Here is a 20,886-nt window from a genome sequence, read left to right as displayed (position 1 = left end):
AAAATAAGAGAAGGGCCAAACACTCACGCGGGCAGTAGAAAAATCTGGTCACCTCTATGCCCAAGAGCGCCAGACATACAGATTATTTATATATTCTGATAAGTACTTAAAAAAAGGTTGCCATGGAGTTAACAGTTAAGTGAATAAATGAGAATTGAGTGGTGATTTATTATAACAATAAATCCATTTAGATATAATCTATTGGTTAGAAAGATATTTAATATTTATTTTATATTATTTTATAATATTTTAATTATATTAAATAAAATAAAAAAATAATTTTAACTTTATAAAAATTTCATGTCTTCACTCGTATGCTTCTTTCCTAAAACTCCCCCTTAAAACTACTACCCAACACATTAAAGTTGCACATTTTCAAAACAAAAAAAAATTAGTTATAAAAATGAATAATAACAATCATGACACTTAGGTGGCAGCACACCATTAGTTGTAATCAATTATTCTCTTTGCATTCTCCTTCTATTTTATTTCATTCATGGATTATTTTACTTTGCCCGAATTAATTGACGCACGGGATAACTAAAGACATCAAATGATAAAAATATCTTCATCTTGAAATTGCTGCCTTGCCTCGAACTAAACGGGCAGACTGCATCTTAGATGCAGCCTGCTGGAATGCAGTCCGCTGCATCTTAGATGATATGCAATCCATCAGAAATTGGGGCTTGTTTGAACTATTGGGCAAGCTTCATTACTGATATTTTTGTTATTTGATGTCTTTGGTGATATCGTGATTCAATCAATTCGGGCAAAGTAGAATAATTCGTATTTAAAACCGTTATGACTCTTGGGATTCTAAAAATTCATTAAATAAGGTGAGAGACTAAAATTTAAATTTAACAAAGAAGAGAGATAATGAAATTTTGAATTGTGACTGAAAAGGGTATTGTTGGTAAATAAAATGTTAAATGACATAATTATCCTAACATCAATAATTGAAATGACAAAAAAAGACAATTATATTTGGATAGATTCTATCCAAATAGCAAGGTGGTGATTTATTATACTTAATTACGTTTTAAGGATAAAAAGTTAACAAGAATGTTACATTCGCATTAGGTAATATAATATTTATTTGACATAAATAAAATAAGCATACGATTGTCTAACATGGACAAAATGAAAGGAGCGTAAAATGCACTTACCAAGGTTGGGATAGAGCGTAAAACGCACCCACCATTCAAAAAAAAAAAAAGTTCTATTTTCTGCTTGCTTAATAGTTCTTCATTGATCTTGGATTGTCTTGAATGTTTTCTTTCTTCCTAAGGTTTACTTTTCATTGTAATCTTCCTATCCCTTTCACCTTACCATGTTGGAGCCATGAATAAAAGTCCTTTTGATTTGCATGCATAAAGCATTGAGAGTGGAGATTTAGAAGATGAGCATATCTGGTAGTAGAATTATGATTGGGTGGAGTTAGGCATAGCATTTGAGGAACTTGAGAGCATGTTCTTATTCTATGAGGGTCTGCTTATTTTGACTCGTCTTGCCAAGTAAAATTGTCATGCTATTTGTTTGTCTGGGAAGTGTAAGAAAGATGATATTTGAGTGTTGAATTCCTATAAAACTTGTCGTGCCTCTTATTTTGCATTCTTCGCATCCTTTTTGTTTGAAAGAGCGAATGTTAGCGTTTAGTGTTTTGCCCAGGAGTGCAAAAGTCTAAGTGTGGGGGAATTTGATGGCGCGCATATTTTATATTATTTATCCCTCTTATTCCATCTTCATTGCACTCTATTTAGGTTATTTCATTTGTCTTGTGTTTATTTTATTTTATTGGATTTTACACTATTTTTATTCTTATTTGACAGATTTGGGCCGCAGATTTGAGCTATTTCAATAGAGGTGCAAGTGGGCTTCGCAAGGTGGATGGACATCGAGTTTGAAAGAGGCAACCATACTTCATTATGGGTTATGGGCAAATTTAGAATTCATTGAGCCCTTTTAATTAATTAAATTATGGGCCATATGTAATAAAAAAACCCTAAGCCCATTTAGCCTAGGTTTTTTCTTTTCCAAAACCCTATAAATAAAAGCTAGCTAAGAGGCATTAGGGTGGCCGATTTTGGAGGATTCTCACGGTTTCAACCTAGAAGCTATGGAAGGCTAATTCGCTTGTAATCTGTTACATTCCCATACCCCTTGCTCGGTTTGAGTCTCGGTCATATAGTCAAATCTGGTTTGGAACTCGATTCTCATGTTTTTATTGATGATTTCGTTTCTTTTCCTTCTCGAATCTGGTTTGGACAAAATGAAAGGAGGGCGTGGGCCCTCTCTCTTCCCTCTCCAAAACACCCTCATACATGTCCACATCGGACAAAACTCAACACAAAAGAACAAATTTAAAAAAGTTAATAATAGTAATAGTGAAAATTAATTATTCATGATGACGAATGAGACATTTACATGTAATGTGAAGATAAAAAAGTGAAAATTACTCTTGAAAATTTTGTATCGGCAGTCATGTACTATGTTTATTTTCTTATATTTCAACTTTTGTCTTTGAACATCATGTTTTTTTATATAAATTTTATTTAATCTCAAGAAGGTGAGGGTAATTTAGTTAATTAATCAAAGGTGTTCATAAAAAGAGTTGGATCATATTTTATGTGAATTTGAATCAAATTTATTATAATTAAATCTATAGATCTAAACCTAGATCTAGAGGTGAAAAAACACGTGCTCACATGTACAATCAACTCGATCATGAAGCCATCTAGGTAGTCGTCTAAGATTCCACATTTAGGAAGACATTAAAATTTTGTAATTTCTATATTTTTTATTTTTTTAATTATAAATATTTTATTAAGATAAATTTCATTTCAAAATAAAATTTAACTTTCAGTTCAAATTTAAAATAGATACACAGACACCTAACTCAACAACCAATTTGCCCAACAATTAATTTAGGACGTTTTGTCTTCCTCATTTTCTCTTTCTAATTTGTATGCTCTCCGTTCCTATTATTTCCAATTTTATCTTCCCAATTTTTACTATTATCCCATAAACTTTAAGACTGTAAATTTATTTTTAATTATAAATATTTTAATTGCATCTCTAAAAAAAATCTTCCAATTACAAACTTTCAATCAAAAGCAATAACAATTATCATATGCTCTTATACTTCTTGTTTCCATTGTTTCATTTTCCTTGTTTCAGTATCTTCATACAAAAAAAATGTTATCATATGAGTTATCTCAAAGATAAAAAAAATGTTGACTTGTTATTTTAAAAATATTGATCATTTTAAGCCTAAGAGCTAAAATAGTCAACAATCTTTGTGAAATGTCAACAAGCATTTTTCAAGCTCTCGGTTGTTTGATTCTAAGTTCAAAAACAGTCGACAATGACTTTAAAATGTCGATCATTCTTCGACGTTGTCGACTCCTTGTTCAAAATTGTCGACCACTTGTCAAATCAAGTCGACTTCTTTGTAAAAATATTGAAAGTCCTTTAAATTCAAATTTAAAATTTCAAATGTTTCAAAAGAAATAGTTAGTCGATTTTACCATCTGTTGACAGTTTCTTATCTGACATTTTAAAATGGCTAGTTTTTCAGATATTTAATGCAGCCAATGGTTAATAAATCGGATTTTAAATATATTGGATGACCAAAAAATTATAAATAAAGCATGAAGCTGCAAGAAAAGAGCAATGAACAAGTGCAAGTGCTCAAGTTGCTTATTCTAATATTCAAGTGTCTCAATCTTTCAATTTTTACATTCAAAGACAAGTTGTAACTTTGTAAATCTAGATAATTAAGCCTATGAATTTATACTTTTGAACTTTATTGTAACTAGGAGACTTATCTCTTAGATTCACTTTTGATTATAATTTACTGTTATATTTCCAACCTTATAAGCTAGAGGGCTTGCCAAGTTTTTTGTATGAGGATTTGTAATTCCTATCATTATGGCTAGAGGGCCTACTGGTTTTAGTAGAAGATTTTTAGTGGAAAAAAATTCCCAACGAATGTGTTGAAGGAGTGGATGTATACTACTGCCAAACCATTATAAATTGTGAGTCTTCTTTACTTTTGTTGTTGATTTCTCTAGTATTATTTAACCGTTCAAGCAATCACTGTTTCATTACTCTATATTTTCATTCATACAAAAAAATTCAAAGGCTTCAAATCTTTTTGAAGACATCTATTTCACCCTCTTCTTAGGTGTGTGGTGATTAAGCGTGCTACATTTTAACAACTCTTGTGTGAATTTATCCGTCTTTTTACTCTAATATCAAATATTTTTTTTGGCTAATTTAACAATAATGCAATAAAACTCTATGAAATTTTACCCGCAAGAATTGACTAGATCATGTGATCTACCGCTTAATGGTTAATTGACATTCTAAAATTATTATCTTAATGCTTTTTAAGTGTTCATTATTTGTGAACTCTTGACTAATTTTTTCTCTTTTTTTTTTTACTAAGTAAAAGTAATTGTTATTAATTTTTACAAGAAGCCAAATTGTAATTTACTATAAACTCCAAATTTGAAATAAAACAAAAAATAAAAAAAAGGAAAAGAGCAGCCTCGTTTATTTAGTGGCTTATTTGTTTCATTTTTAAATTTAGTAGCCAATTTGAACTTTACCTCTTTAGATTTTGTTTTTTCAATTTTGAAAAAATTGGGGGCCAATTTGGCCACTATATGTGGTCTATGGACCAAATTGATCACTAAACTTACAATTGACTATTATGTTATTTTGCTTTTGATTATAATTTTTTTTATATTTTTAGAATTTGAAAATAATATATATTTTATCTTTGAAAATCGATAATGCATGTTAAAGGATGAATGAACTTTTCATAGTTAAAAACTGTTGAAAGTTTTTTAAAATTTGTTAACACTTTTTTAGAAACTGTCAACCGTTTTAGAAAAGAGTTAGACCATTTTTAGCCTAAAGTGGATGAGTTATGCAAAAATAGTCTACCATTCTTGTGAACTGTCAATAGGGCATTTTCATACTCTATTCTTTTCGTGTAAGTTCAAACAATGTTGACTGTCACTGTATAATGTTGACTTGTTGCCAAAATAGTCAATCATTTTTCTAAAGAAGCTAACCATTTGCTATAAGTGTTTTTCAAATTTCTCGAAGAAAACTGCAAACCGATTTAGTAAACTGTCGATCATTTCTTCACTGACACGTTTAAATGACTAATTTTTGCATGCATTAAATGTCTCCAACGGCTCTTGCAATGGCTAGTTAAATCAAAGCACAGGAGAAGCCTATAAATATCAATCCAATGATGCACTAAAGAGGTTAATGAAGTGATAAGAACTTATAAGTGTTTTCATTCTTCTCCAAATGCTTATATTGTAACACCTCTAAATTTTCTCAATTTTTTTTTTATATACACAAGCTTTGATACCAACTGTAATGATCCCACCACCCTTGAAGACCTCGCAACTAAAGAATCCAAGAGGAAGCGTTAATAAGGATGACACATATGCGACTCAGATAGAATCATCATACATATTCTCTGCTATTAACAATGAAAGTCATATTCTTACATCATCACTCGTAGATGTAACGCCCCGCTTTTTCGGACGCGTTATAAATTAGGACAATTCCGGAACAATAAATTTTTTTTCTTTTAAACACTAAAGCTAAACCACATCATTCCTTGAATCCGTCCCAGAATTCCCAACTATTAATCTCGAAAGAGAATCATTATACACATCAAGTGCGAAAATAAAGATCGAAACCTGATATCTTAACATTAATCATAAATAAATTCTTACTTCTTCAACATTCCTCAAAACGTTCAAAATCTAAAGTAGCAGAATCTAAAATACATGGGCTACATTATCTACATTTCATTTTTCACGCACCCTGCTAAGTGTCATTTCATGCCTCATTTATCCTTGAATCTGCTATAATCTCCACCTGGAACGTTTGAATATTCTAGGGGCAAAAACCCAAGTTAGATGATGAATCATCTAAATAAGGGTATATAATGCTATGTCATGTGTGTATGCAATGTCTTTCATCGTAGGTGTCAACTGCACCCCTCATGCTACCTACCATTTTTGCGGCCCCCTCTTTTGAAGCCGAGATGTATGGGTGCACCCTTGGTAAAGTAGTGGTGCTAGTTTGTACTCCCTACGGCTTCAAATGCGAGTGATCAATGATATCAACGTGTATTCATGCATTTCATAGTCATGTCATGTATGCAGCCTAAGTGATTGATACATATCAGAGTATGTCAATATGATGAAAACATTTTCGAGAAAGTACAACTTACCTTTTCAAGCTTATCGGGCTACCTCGGTATTCGTGCCTTGCCTCTTGCATCGCCTCGATTTGCATGCCAACCTTAAAATTCGCACAAGTCTCTTCAATTTCAGCCTCAAAGTATCCTTAACTTAGCATCTCCGGCTTCCTCGATATGTGTGCTCTGATCTCGAAACGTGTGCCCGAACTATTTTCTCGCCCAAAATCTCTGAAATATCATTGAAACATAATTTCCTATTTTCTAAAATTTTTCTAGAATTTTTCTCTATTTTTTCTATTTTTCTCCATTTCCTTTATTTTCTTCCTTTTTTTTTCTTTTTCTTTATTCTTCTCCTTCCTTCTTCTTCCCTGCTTCTTCTTTCTGCAACTCACGAATGGCAAGCTTCCTTCTTTCTTTCTTTTTTCCTTTCTTTTCTTTTCTTTTTCTTCTTTCCCTTTTCTTCTTCTTCTTCTTCTTTTCTTCCACTACAACGCACCAGCACCTGCGCACGGTCTGCCTGTCCCTCCCGTCAGCCACCGCAACTTGCCCACTCCACCGCGCATCGCCTCTGGCCTCCCCCGCGCGCATCTGACCTCCCTGTTTGCTGATCGCGGCTCCTGCATGCTGTTGTCATGCCGCCAAACTGCTGCAAGCTTGCGGCCATGGATGCCGCAAGCTGTTGTGGCCCATTCCGGCCACTTTCGGCCACCATCACGGCTGCAACGGTCACCTTCGCTGCTTCCTCGCGCCTCTTCGAACCCTCTTCCATCTCCCTTACCTCTTGGACGAAGCTCTCATGGGCTTCCTCAGCTCTCATGGGCTTCCTCTGCTTCTTCCCCCATCTGCTTCTTCTCTCTCTATTTATAGGCATTCCATAGCTTGGGCGTCAAGTTCTTCTCTACTTTGGCCGTACCTCTTGCCCATATCTCTTACCATAGCTCTATGCAACTTGGCCACCAAGTTTTACAGAAACTTGCCCACCACGCGCACACAGCCACGCATACATATACATATATATAATTATATATTATACTTTAAATTAACTAAATTTACATATTAAATCCTAAATTTCGTCCTTATTACACCTGTGCAATTCCCTAATTGCAATTAAGCCTTCAACCTCAAATTAATTTGTATTTTAATACCGAAAATTCATAATTAATAACTTAAATTTTACTCGATATAGACGATTTCACCTCAGTGTCCTCACCGAGCTATCGTTTCCTCCTGAAACCACTGAAGGGTTGTTCGTTATGCAAAACCGGAGCCCCCCTAGGGTTCCGTTGATTTTTCGGGAGTCTCCTACAATGATTTGGTTTTACAACTTAAATGGCAGCTGCATTTTAGATGTACCGAAAACTGTTCCCGATCCGATTTCTTTTGATACCATAAATATTATCTCAATACGCTTGTCGAGACCATATAATTTTTCTTAGACAATTTCACTCCTAGGCATTCCCTGCAGTTGATTCGGTACTTATAACTACTTTCAAGCCACTTTTTCGGTATTCTAAACTCATCGAAATTACGTGTCAACCTTATCTTCACATGGGGTATTACAGTAAACATATATAAATTAGGGCCAACTCACTCATCATATCCTAACAGGGTACAACCTAGGCCATACACAAAATGTAACCTAGTATATCACATCTCAAAACACCCTGACCTTTCGATTGAGACAGTTTTGTACACACTTTTACCTCATAGCTCAAACTTCATTTGGCTCACCCATTTCATTGGCCTTACCCTTACCTAGAATGATGCAAAACAAGAATGAGTCACAAGGCCCAGCAAGTATAACTGATAGAAAGTAAGCATGAGAATCATAGGTATCGAGAAGCAATGAGAATCATGAATAACATTTATGGCACTCACACCATACCTTTTCACATTACTTTAAATGACAACAAGATAAAACATGCATTCATACTTATATGCAATCTTTTAAAACCAAAACCATGGGATCAAAGTCCAAAACTATGGGACTGATGTAATACCCCGAGAGCTCAGAGAGGGGGTAGTATATATTAAGGATAAGTAAGGAAGGAAATAAAATCAGTTTGATACTTTTTGGGCAAAATGTAAGTAAAGAACTTCGGGATTAAGCGTGCTTGAGCTATGGTAGTTCAAGGATAGGTGACCTCTTAGGAAGTTGGTGTAGACCCATTAGGGTAAGTTGTTCTTATCATTTCTATTGCTCGATGCAAGATGTTACAAGTGGTATCAGAGCCAACCCCCGAGCCTCTGAGTGTAGTGGTGGGGTAAACCTCAGCTAGGACGCTGAGTCCCTAAGGAGATGTGCATGTAAGCACCTTAGGCGAATCCCACATCGGCCATGCAAATGGGGGAGATCTGGGACCGATCGTAAAGTCGCATGATGAGGACGTTATGTGCTCAAGGGGGGAAGAATGTAATACCCCGAGAGCCCAGAAAGGGGTAGTATATATCGAGGATAAGTAAGGAAGAAAATAACACCAGTTAGATACCTTTTGGGTTGAATGTAGGCAAAGAACTCCGAGATTAAGCGTGCTTGAGCTATGATAGTTCAAGGATGGGTGACTCCCTGAGAAGTTCGCGTAGGCCCATCAGGGTAAATTGTTCTTGTCCTTCTTATCACTCGATGCAGAATGTTACAACTGAAGTCCATAACACATCCATTGGACTAAAGTTTATAACACATCCATGGGACTAAAGTCCATAACATAACCATGAGATTGAAATCCATAACATAACCATAGGGCTGAAGTCTATAACATATATATGGGACCAAAATCCATAACATAATCATGGGACCAAAGTCCATCTCTAAGCCAAAGCTCTCTCTACGAATATATAGCACAGAACCCTATCTATCGTGCGCATTATGAAACATTTATGCATTTTAAAAACCTTTTCATGCACATGCTCATGCACCATCACAAACCACTCATATTTGTAATGATTTTTGACAATGATTATTGAAACAATGTACACGAGAAGGGGAAAAAATCATGCAAGACAACATTAAACCCTTGTATATCCTCAAACCTACCAAACAAAGCATCATTCCCAAAAGAAGATAGGGCGAGACGATACCCTATTTAAGGATCCAATGAAATTTAACAAAATTCAACCAGAACAAGACATCAAAGATGTAAGAGTTATAGAGGGTTTAAGAGCTTGCAAATTAAAAATAGAATAACTTGCATCTAAGAATAATGGTGAAGTATGTGATAGGGATGGAATTTAAAGGGAAGGAAACCTGTTGCAAATTGCAGTGAAAAGAAGAGCAGAGAAGCCGTAGGAGAAAGATTCAAGAGAGAGACAATTTTCTTCATTCCTTATAATAACTAATACAATTCAAGCGCCTATTAAATAGATTTAAACAAATCCACTAAGCTAAAAAATAGAAAAGCACTAACAACAAACTAATCCACTAATATTATCTAAACAGAATAAATAAAATAAAATTAAATAAAATGACCAAGTCTTGACCCACGTAGCCATATCCATATTGCCATCTTCATTTTCTGTGCTAACTGTTTTTATTTTATTTTTTTGCACGTATCATTCCTCCCCCCTTAAAAATTGTCCTTGTCATCAAGGACAAAGGAAGACTGCTAATGATATCTTTTGGTCGAAGAATACTTTCCTTTTTGGTCCATACACCAGAACCATATGGTAAGTTAATCTTTCCGATGAAGAAATGGAAGAAAGCACCTAAGAAGGCACACCAGTAGACGCTGTTGTTGCAGAGGCTGCTGTGGTTACCCTACTAGGTTGTTAGAAAGGCCCTTGTTGGATTACCAGTGCTAGGACTGGTGCTATCATGGTCGCCTTCGCAGGAGCTGGTACCATCTTGCAGTGAGCGTTGGCCATGTTACCACTGTCGGTCTTGGCAAAGGAAGACGATAGATTCAAGAGCTTGGGAATGGATCGAAGTTCAGTACGCATCCTTTCGAGAGTTGACTAAACTTGGAATAACCTAGACTTGATTCGAGTTATGACCACATCCATGGTCGAAACCAACGTTGATACCACTGATAGGGATGGAATTTAGGGGGAAGGAAACATGCTATAAATTGTAGTGAAAAAAAGAGTAGAGAAGCCGTAGGAGAAAGATTCAAGAGAGAGATAATTTTCTTCATTCCTCATAATAACTAATACAATTTAAGCGCCTATTAAATAGACTTAAACAAATCCACTAAGTTAAAAAATAGTAAAGCACTAACAACAAACTAACCTACTAATATTATCTAAACATAATAAATAAACTTAAATTAAATAAAATGACTTCTTGACCCACGTAGCCATATCCATATTGCCATCTCTATTTCATGTGCTAACAATTTTTATTTTATTTTTTTCTCGTGTCAGTATGAACTTGCATCTGAAGGAAAATAAGATAAGAACTTGCAAAGAAAAGAAAAGAACTTACCTTAGATATTTTATTTTAACTCTCGCAACATACTAAGATCGCTGACGTCACAACTTCTTAACAAAATTAAGCCTGCCCACACCATCAAAATTTTCCCAATTTCTCTAAAAAATTATTACCTTTCACCCAAACCCTCACAACATATATGTAGGCCATTGTAACTTGAAGAATGAATGTTGTATAAGTAACGTGGTAGCAAGGGCAATCAATTTCTGGTGGCAAAAAATAGCTTGGGACACGTGGCAGGGCAACTATAACAAGTGGCAGTGGTTACAGCAATTGGTGGTCGCGTGGTGCGACAAGGCCACACGCATGGTCCCCATCCCAAAACGATGTCGTTTTGGTGTCCTTTGTTGAAAAATACCTCTATTTTTCCTCCTAGCACTTGCCTTTAGAGTTGAACCCTCGACCAACCTTCTTCCCTTGCGCGCGCATGCCATCTACTCTACCAACTCCCTCAGTTAATAAATCGCATATTTTATATTTAAGATGTTCTAGCTATTAGTTTCTAAAATTACACTTAAACCCCAATATTTTTGAATATTTACTATTACTCCCTCAATCAAAAGTACATTAATTTTAATATTTTCTACCTAATACCTCACACCCATAAATTGATATTAAATCGTAAATAAACAAGTCATTACATATACTTTCAATATTTTTCTCTACCAAAATTGTTTATCTATTGTAATATCTTGTTAAAGGCTTGTTGTATATTTTAAAAAGATCTTTATAATTGAGAGTGTCAACTCTCAAATTATTCTCTATGTAATGATAAATTTCTATTAGTTTTGCTAGAAGACCTACTTAGTTTAGTAGGAGATTATAGTAGATTTTGAAATCTCTAGTGGAGAGGTAGAATAAGGAGTAAGTTAGGTTGAATCGAACCACTCTAAATTATTTGTGTCTCTAACATATTTTGATTTATACTTTCTTGCTTGGGTTCAATATTTTCATACTTATCCTTACAAACTCCATAAATTTTAAAAAATTACAAATACCCAATTTACCCCTCTTCTTGAGTATGTAGTGTTATTAGATTACACATAACTAATGTATTATACTTTGACCTATGGGATAAATATATAAGTAATTGAACTTTCACAACTAATATCCCCTCAGTCATGAATCAATTGTTGATAATATTATGACTTAAATTGTCACTTATCGATAATAAAATAAAAACTCGACGATTAGTTAATATGATTTTATTTATAAAAATTTAATAGCTTATTTAGTTTATTTTAAAATTTAGTAAGTAATTTAGTCTCCGATGGTTAATTTGACACTTTACTTTATATTAATTTTATATAACTTATTTGAAAACATTTTGTTTACTGTCATTGTACAAAGAAATATCCCTCATTGAATAAAAAAAAAAAATATAGGCGATTTTTATATCATTAGAAGGTATATATGATGGACATTTAACTTTAATATTTTAGGTGATATTATGATATTGATATATTATATATTTGTATCAAGAACCATGTTATTAGTATCTCTTACACTATATCATGGGCTACATAATGCATCATAAATGACAAAAATACCTCTCGCGCCTCACCACCTTGTCTTACTGTGATTTACTTTCTCGTGTCGTCTCACCGCCTTAGGTGATGGGTATTTTTGTAAGCATCTCCGCTCGGATATCTCAACCACCCGGTCTATCCGAACGAAAGCGCTTACATAAGGGAAGATAAATAAACACAAAACAAAAATATCCTGACATTCATACATATAAAATACAACAGCGGAAGCAAAACGATATACATGCACGCCCACAGGAACCCCGCTGGAACAGCGGTCAAGGAGTATATAAAAATATATAGACACCTGTGCCAACAAATAAAAAATACAAGGAACAACCTGGCACAATAAAAAATGAGAGACGGAACTCCTAACAAAACCTCAGAGACAACGGGGGCAAGCTAAATGTACACCCTATCGATACGACTGGCTGCTAGGTGGAACGATTCTCGCCCTTGGCCTTCGCTTTACCCTTACTTGGAATGATGGAAAGTAAGGTGAGTCGCAAGACTCAAAAAGTTTATATGAAAAGGAAGGCTGTACAAAAAATAGAGGAGATCACCCCAGCACAGTCCCACACGTACACACAAACCATGTGACGCAACAATACAATAGTGCAGCATAATAAAAGCACATACCAGTCCTTGAGGCCCACATAAGACACCTAGCACCCAAGTCCCATATCAACCTGCCGTTGCCCTGAAAGGCAACATAGATTTCCAACAAACCTGCGCGCGCTGGCCCGGGTCGGTACTCCCGTCACCTGTATCCATGTCAGTACTCCCGACACCCGAGCCATAGGCTCCCTCGGAACAGTACTCCCGTCCGAGAACTAAATACTACCAGTAACCATGCAATGCACATAACAATGCAATAGCATAGTGAGCATCAACGTGATACACTGACGCCCATACATCCAGGCATCAGGCCATGCTCCGCCCATATAATAAACCACACGGGATGCATATGCCCGTGCTGGATGCATAACAACCAAACTAGGATGTCCGTGACCAAGCATAACCAGATCATGAAAACCCCAACATGCAACCCATACCCATGTGTACACCAAAACATGCAACAAGGATAAAATGATACCAGTCATGCTATAATCACGTAACGGTAGAGCTAGTTAACAGTGCTTGGCACCGGTCAACGATCAGTGGATAGGAGAGACCAGCTGGCGGTCTAAGATAAACCGTACGACAGTCACTCCGTCACTAAACAGCCGATCCTTGCCCCCATTGCATAACCGTTCTAGCCTATAAATAACCAAAATCTGTAATAATACCCGAACAGCTAAGAACCTAGCCCCGGGTGAGTACGACATCATTCCCACAGGCATGGGGGTGGCACAAACCCTTGTAGGCAACCAACGAATAAAATCCTCGAGACCAGTTTAATAAATTAAATTTTAAAACAAACCGTTTAAAATTCCATAATTTATTAACAGTCGAAACAAACGAATGGAGGTCAAATAAATTGACAACGAAAGAATCGACGAAGAGGGTATAAAGAACTTGCCTTTACGAAGATATCCTTAGGCTTATTTTGGCCAAACGCAGTAAAAATTATACAAACTGCAATACTGCAATAATTTGTCAAAATTAACAAAATTGGACTCTAAACGAAATTTCGATCGTACAGAATATTAATTATTAGCTTGTCTACATACCTGGCAATTTAAATCTTTACTTAAATTGGATTTAATATGAATTTTAGCCCAAAATCTCCCACTTTCACATTCGTGAGCGCACTGAAATTTCCCACTGTAATTGCTGCTTCTATAGCAACAAAAACGCCCGAAATCGGGCTTAATTAAAGGCAAAAAGAAGTGGACGAGAGGGCGCCACGTGGCAACGCGCGGGCCAGCGCTGGAGGCCACCGCCATTGACGAAACAGTGTCGTTTTGGACGCCTTTGGCTGATTAAAATCAACCAAAATTCAGCCCTTGCGTGCGCAGCCCCCGCGTTTCGAACCCGCATCCAAGCCCACGCCCGCACCCACACTCGCCTTTAACCTTATATCGCAATCATTAAATTTAAAGGGACATTTGGTCCCTTTTCCTGAAATCGCTCTAGCCACCCCCAAACTTCCATTATTCACACACACCCCCCTTAATTAATTACACTAACGCCCGAAACTTCTAAAAATCCCACAATTTAATTTATTTCAATTTTATTTTATTCTAGAAATATTCTAAAATAATTAATTAATTACCTTAATTTCTTATTTCCTTAAAATCACATAATTTATTATTATTTATAACAAGTTATATTAATATTTCTTTTAAATTAAATTACCCCAATAACGAATAATTAAATTAAATTTCCATTTACGGGGCGTTACAATTTTAATCATACATTTTACTGTTTCATACTTCATCGCATTAGGCAAGAAATATTTTAAACATTTTAACTATATTATGTAATCTAAAATATAATTCATAATATATCAATAATATTTTTCTTATATTAATATGACACATAATAAGATTATCATTCAAAACATAAAAAAAAAAAATAGTGGCCCTTTGGATAATTTACTCTAGTTTTGCACGTGTGCCACTTGTCCAAGCCCTTCAAGCTTACTTGTCGATCCCCTGAGCTCACACGTTGCCACCTCAGCATACCGGCCGCACCATGTGTCTACAACCCCAAAAATCGTACTTTTATCTGAAAAATGTATTTTCGATTATTTTAATGAGTTAATAATTTTAATATACAAACGTACGAATTAGTTTAATAAATATAATAATATAGATATTATGTTCATTTATCTAAATCTAGTGGCTTTACATTTATCTAAAAGATGTTTTACAAAAGAATTATTTTTAAAGCATTCTATTTAAATATTTAAATTTAACATTTATAATGACACTTTATATTAAATTTTTTCATATCAATTTAAGTATATAAGAAATTAATACAAAATATCATTATAAATGTCAAATTTAAATATTTAAATGATATTTTCTTTTTATAAAAATATCATTATATACATACAAATGGTGATCACAAATTCTTATAAAAAATTAAGGAAAAATTTCATGCCGCACTTAGGATAATTGTAAAAAATATCCTTAACATTTGAAAAAAATTTAAAGAGTCTCCTTCAACTTTAATGTTAACTGTAATTTTCTTATATCGTTAGTTAATCACCATTAAAATTTTTAAATTGATTAAAATATTTTTATATTTAAATTCATTCTTCTACTTTTTTATTCTTTTCTAATCCTTCTATTATTTTTCTCTCAATCAATGACAAATAATGAACAGAGATGATGAAAGAACAACTCTATCTCCTCTATTTCTCTCTCGCATTTGGTCTTTGGTGGTGGAGGCTAATCACAATAACATTAATAAAGGTGGGAGCATTTACTTATAGCAATAATGATAGAGATTGTTCACGATAGTAACTGCGATAACGATAACAACAATAATAGGTATTTATTTTCTCTTTCTCTTTCTTCTCATCCTTTTGATTGCTTTTTTTTTTTCCTTTTCTTTCTCTCTTTTTTAAAACCAGATCTATGTTCATTGTTTATCTCAAATCCAAATCTAGGTTTGAGATGAAATATTTTGCTTTCTTTCTCTTTAATTTCTTATTCTTCTTTCTCTCTCCATTTATTTCTTTGAACCTAGATTTCAAGATGAAGTTTCACTCATTCTCCATCTTTATCTATCTCTTTGATTTTTGTTTTTTTTTTCTTTCTCTTTCTCTCACTTTTTTTAAATTAAATATGGGTTGAATTCGTCAAACCAAGATTTAGATGCAAACATCGTGAATGGGTCTTGAACCTAGATCGATTCAATGTCAACATTGAAATTAGACACAGAAATGGATTCTAATCTAGGATAATTTTTATTTTCATGTAATTTTTAATATAAGAAGAGATGAGAGAGAATGAACACTAAATTAGTATTTTTACCCCTTAATTAACGGTATATGTATTTATTATTATTTTTCAAAGATCAAGAAATTTTTGTAATTTGGCCAAACCTTAATAGCGTTGTTTGCAATTTATTCAAAAATTAATGGAGTAATGACATTTCTTGAGATAGCTTATAATATACAATCACAATATTTGTTTTATTATTATAAATTATGTTATGTAATTAAGAATATTATGGAAATGATTAACAACTAAATATTAATTGTATTTTATCTGGAAGATCTGGCTTATAAATCCTGTTTGCCACATCAAGATTTTCCAATCGGCAGGAAACCCATCAGCGAAGCGAACTGCCCAGAACCCAGTCAGTCAGCCGGAGCGAGAACCTCGCCAGAAGCCAACATGTCCACCGCGAAGAAGAAGGTGGAAAAGCTTTGTGATCCGGAGGGCAAGACGTGCATCATAGAACAAGAGCAGGTGGAGAGGGAAATCGACGTCAACGCCCTTGTCCAACAGCACGGCCAACTCTGCTGCGGAATCTCCGCTTCCGACCGGTCCCGAGAGGCGGCAGCCCACAGCGCACGGCGTCGGGGAGGTGGACGACGGTTCCAGCGACGTGGCGGAGGAATGCGGGGCGGTGAACCAGCGGAGCGCTTCAAATGTTGTGTCCATCAGACTCAGAAGTAGAGAATTTGCTTTCATCACGCCTTCTTGTACTTCATATGGATGTCGTAATAATTATAAATAATTAAGTTACTATAAATAATTAAGTTACTAAAAAAATAATTAAATATTTCAAATAACAAAAAGATCTCATTTAATTTGGATGAAGCCCGATTGGGCTAAGTCTGGTCGGACGTCATTTAGCCTAGTCAAGCTTTATCCCAAGATGAAGCCCTATCAAACTCATGATCGAGTTTCATAAAGTTCAGGCTTTTCCTGTCCGTGGTGTCTTGATGATTGATAATGAAATCCGATCTATAAAGTTTGATTCGATCATCAGACTTGTCATCCCGTTGATACATATAACACGGTCCTATTGTAATAGTTTTCTTGTATATCATATGGATGTCGTAATAGTCTTCTTGGGATGCCTTCCCTTGCGAAGACCCTCACTGCTTGATTCCATAATTTTTTATAGGAGAGAAAATTTCAAGTTTGACATAATAGTCTTCTTGTATGCATCCTATTATGGTATTAATTTGTAACTTTGTATAGTGTTTGCACGAGCTAATTCCATTTAATTTAAAAGCTTAGAACACAAAAAGACAATCTAGTAGTTTAAATAAAACGTAAATAAATTACAAATTTAATTTCCTAAAAGTACTCATTCTCGCCACTAATTTATATATTAATACAAATTAAATTAATATTAAATTCTATTACAAATTAAAATTGCACATCAAATTTTCTAAAACAGGAAAAAAAAAACAAAAAAGGTTTGTTGTCCATATTCTTAGGGTAAAAGATTTTCCATTTTCTCTTTCCATCTTAAAATGTAAGGGATGACATGAGGTGATGATTAATTCTAAAATAAACCCTAATTACAATGATTAATCCTAAAATGAGAGAGGGGGATAGATTGAATGTCTTGGGATTATTATCCTTGCGTGATTCTTAATACTCGTGCTTTCGATTACGTCAGAAAAGATAAATCGCAAGTTGATCTTTTGGCACTTGTACACTGTAGCCATTGGGTCATGGGTACTGTTGGCAAACCATAAGACGGACGCTGTAGCCATTGGGTACTGTTGGTGAACCATAAGGGATAATGTTATTCGGGCATCCTCAATGCCACCCAATACAAAATTACATATTTAGCCACTATTATAATTACAAATATACCCTCAATATATATATACCCCCATCTCATCTTTCTCTCTCTCTTTTCCATGCTTTTGCTTTCTGTTCATACTTCTTCCCCCATCCCCCTCTCTCTCTCTCTCTTTCCCATTACAATAGCTTCGGCCTTCTCTCTTTCTCTTTTTCGTCAATTGCACATCTCCATTGGCCCCGATCTAAAATGAGGTAAGTCTTCTAAACCTATTTGGGTTTGGCCAAAACTTGAATTTTAGATCTACGGAGATTCGACCACTGGATCTTGTTGGTTTTTGGGTATATTAGCCGATGAGTCATTGGGTGTCGAGTGGTTGCCTCTGATCGTCGGAAATCACCAACCACAATGGACGATGGCAACTGTCAGTGCATATATACGCACTATTTGGGTTTGGCTAAAACTTTAAATTTAGATCTACGGAAATTCGACTGTTGGATCTTGCTGATTTTTGGGTATGTTGGTCGATGGGTCATTGGATGTTGAGTGGTTGCCTCTGATCATCGAAAACCACCGATCACGGTGGCCAGTGGCAACTGACAGTGCATTTTTAAGTTTGGCCGAAAATTAAAATTCAGATTTACTAAAATCTAACCATTAAATGTGTCCCATTTTTTTGTATGTTAACCTTCTTAATTTGGTGTTTCTTATGGTAGGCTTTGATCATGAAAAGGTTCGGCTGACGATGGTCGCCGGCGACGTTGGTGGCGGTGGTTCTGATTTTCGTCCATACATACATACATATATTTATATATTCTCTTTTGTAATTATTTTAATTTATATTATCAATGTTGATATTTAATTATGAATTTGTATTGAAAACGTTGAAGTTAATATTGAATTTGTGATATTTGAATATTGTGAAAGTTAAAATTAAATTGAATTAGCTCAATATTGTGAAAGTTAAAATTAAATTAATTAGCTCAATATCAAATTTAAATTTATATTTTTTAAAATTTATAAATTTTAATTTAAATTTATATTAATGTGAAAGTTACCTATATTACATTAAAAACGTTTCCTTGCTTGTAAAAAAGAAAAATCACTTAACATGACTTAATTCATATTTACATTCATCCATTGGGACGTGAATTCATTTTATTTTATTTTTTAAATTTTAAAAGTAATTTTCTAATTCATTTACTTTAAATCAAAGAAAAGATATATTTTTTTTTTTCATTTACCAAAACATAAGAAGTATTTGTAAAAAGTAAATCAACATATTACTCTACCATCAAGGTGGAGAATGAGTTGGTAGCTCCGTTATTTATAAAAAGTGTCCTCTTTTTATCTTTTATAATTTAATAGTGTTCTAATTATATGTAGTGACCTTTAAATAATAAATTAATTTAATTATTGATTTATTGTGTTAATCTAAATTAAAAAGAATATTAAAATAACTTCTTGTTATAAATAATAATAAATTATGTGATTTTAAGAAAATAAGAAATTAGGATAATTAATTAGGATATTTTAGAATATTTAAGAAAATAGGAAAATTTTGAAATAAATTAAATTGTGAAATTTTTATAAGTTCTGGGTGTTAATGTAAATATTATAGAGGGTGTGTGTGTGAATAATGAAAGTTGGGAAGGGGCTGGTGCGTTTCCGGAAAGAGGGACCAAGGGTCCCCTTATATATAAATGCGTGCGCTATATGTATGAAAAAGTGGGCTCGGTCGGGTGGTTCGCGGGCGTGCGAACGCGGGTTCGAATCCGCGGGCAAGCGCGCGAGGCTGAGGGAATTCAGTTGATTTTAATCAGCCATAGGCGTCCCAAAACGACGCCGTTTTAGGCTAGAGGCAGTGGCCTCCCAACGGCAGCCATGTGGCCGCATTTTGGTTGCTTATTTTGTCCAATTTAAGGCTGCTTTTCTGCCTGATTTTTTTACAGCAAACGAACAGCAAACAAAGGGAATTAAATTTCGTGAAGAAGAAGCTCAAACTAGCGTTGTAGATGGAGAAAAATGGCAGAAATTGAGGTTTTAATCAAGTTTAATTGAAGTTTTAATTAGTCAGGTAAGTAGACAAGTCAATAATAAATATTCTATACGGTCGAAATTTCCTTTAGAGTACGATTTTGTTAATTTTGGTGAATTATTGGGGTGTTGCAGTGTGTATAATTTTTACCGTGTTGGGTCAAATCAAGCTTAAGGATATCTTCGTAAAGGCAAGTTCTTTACACCATTTACAACGTTCATTTCGTTGTCAATTTATTTAACATCCATTCGTTTGTTTTGGCCGTTAATTGATTATGGAATTTTGAACGATTTACTTTAAATTTAATTTATTAAATTGGCCCCATAGATTTTATTCGTTGGTTGCCTACGGGGGTTTGTGCCCCCCCCATGCCTGTGGGAATGATGCCGTACTTACCTGGGGATAGGTTCTTAATTGTTCGGGTATTACTATGGATTTTGGTTGTTTATAGGCTAAAGCGGTTGTATAGTAGGGGTAAGGATCGGCTGTTCGGTGACGGAGTAACCGTTGTACGGTCTATCTTAGGCCGTCGGCTGGTCACTCCTATTCACTGACCGTTGACCGGTGCCAGGCACTGCTGACTAGTTCTGCCGTTATGTGATTATTGCATGACTGTTATCATTTTATTCTTGTTACATGTTTTGGTGTGCACATGGGTATGGGTTGCATGTTGGGGTTTTCATGATCTGGTTATGCTTGGTCACGGACATTCTAGCTTGGTTATGTTGCATCCAGCACGGGCATATGCATCGCGTGTGGTTTACTATGTGGGCAGAGCATGGCCTGATACCTGGATGTATGGGCGCCAGTGTATCGTGTTGATACTCACTACGCCATTGCATTTTTATGTGCATTGCATGGTTACTGGTAGTTATCAGTTCTCGGATGGAAGGACCGTTCCGAGGGAGCCTATGGCTCAGGTGTCGGGAGTACCGACACGGACACACGGGTAAAGGGAGTACCAACCCGGGACAGCGCGCGCAGATTTGTT

The sequence above is a fragment of the Diospyros lotus genome, chromosome 10 (assembly GCF_014633365.1).
Source record: "Diospyros lotus cultivar Yz01 chromosome 10, ASM1463336v1, whole genome shotgun sequence".
Classification (NCBI taxonomy): domain Eukaryota; kingdom Viridiplantae; phylum Streptophyta; class Magnoliopsida; order Ericales; family Ebenaceae; genus Diospyros; species Diospyros lotus.
The sequence above is the reverse complement of the archived record's forward strand: the minus strand, read 5'-3'. Positions refer to the sequence as shown.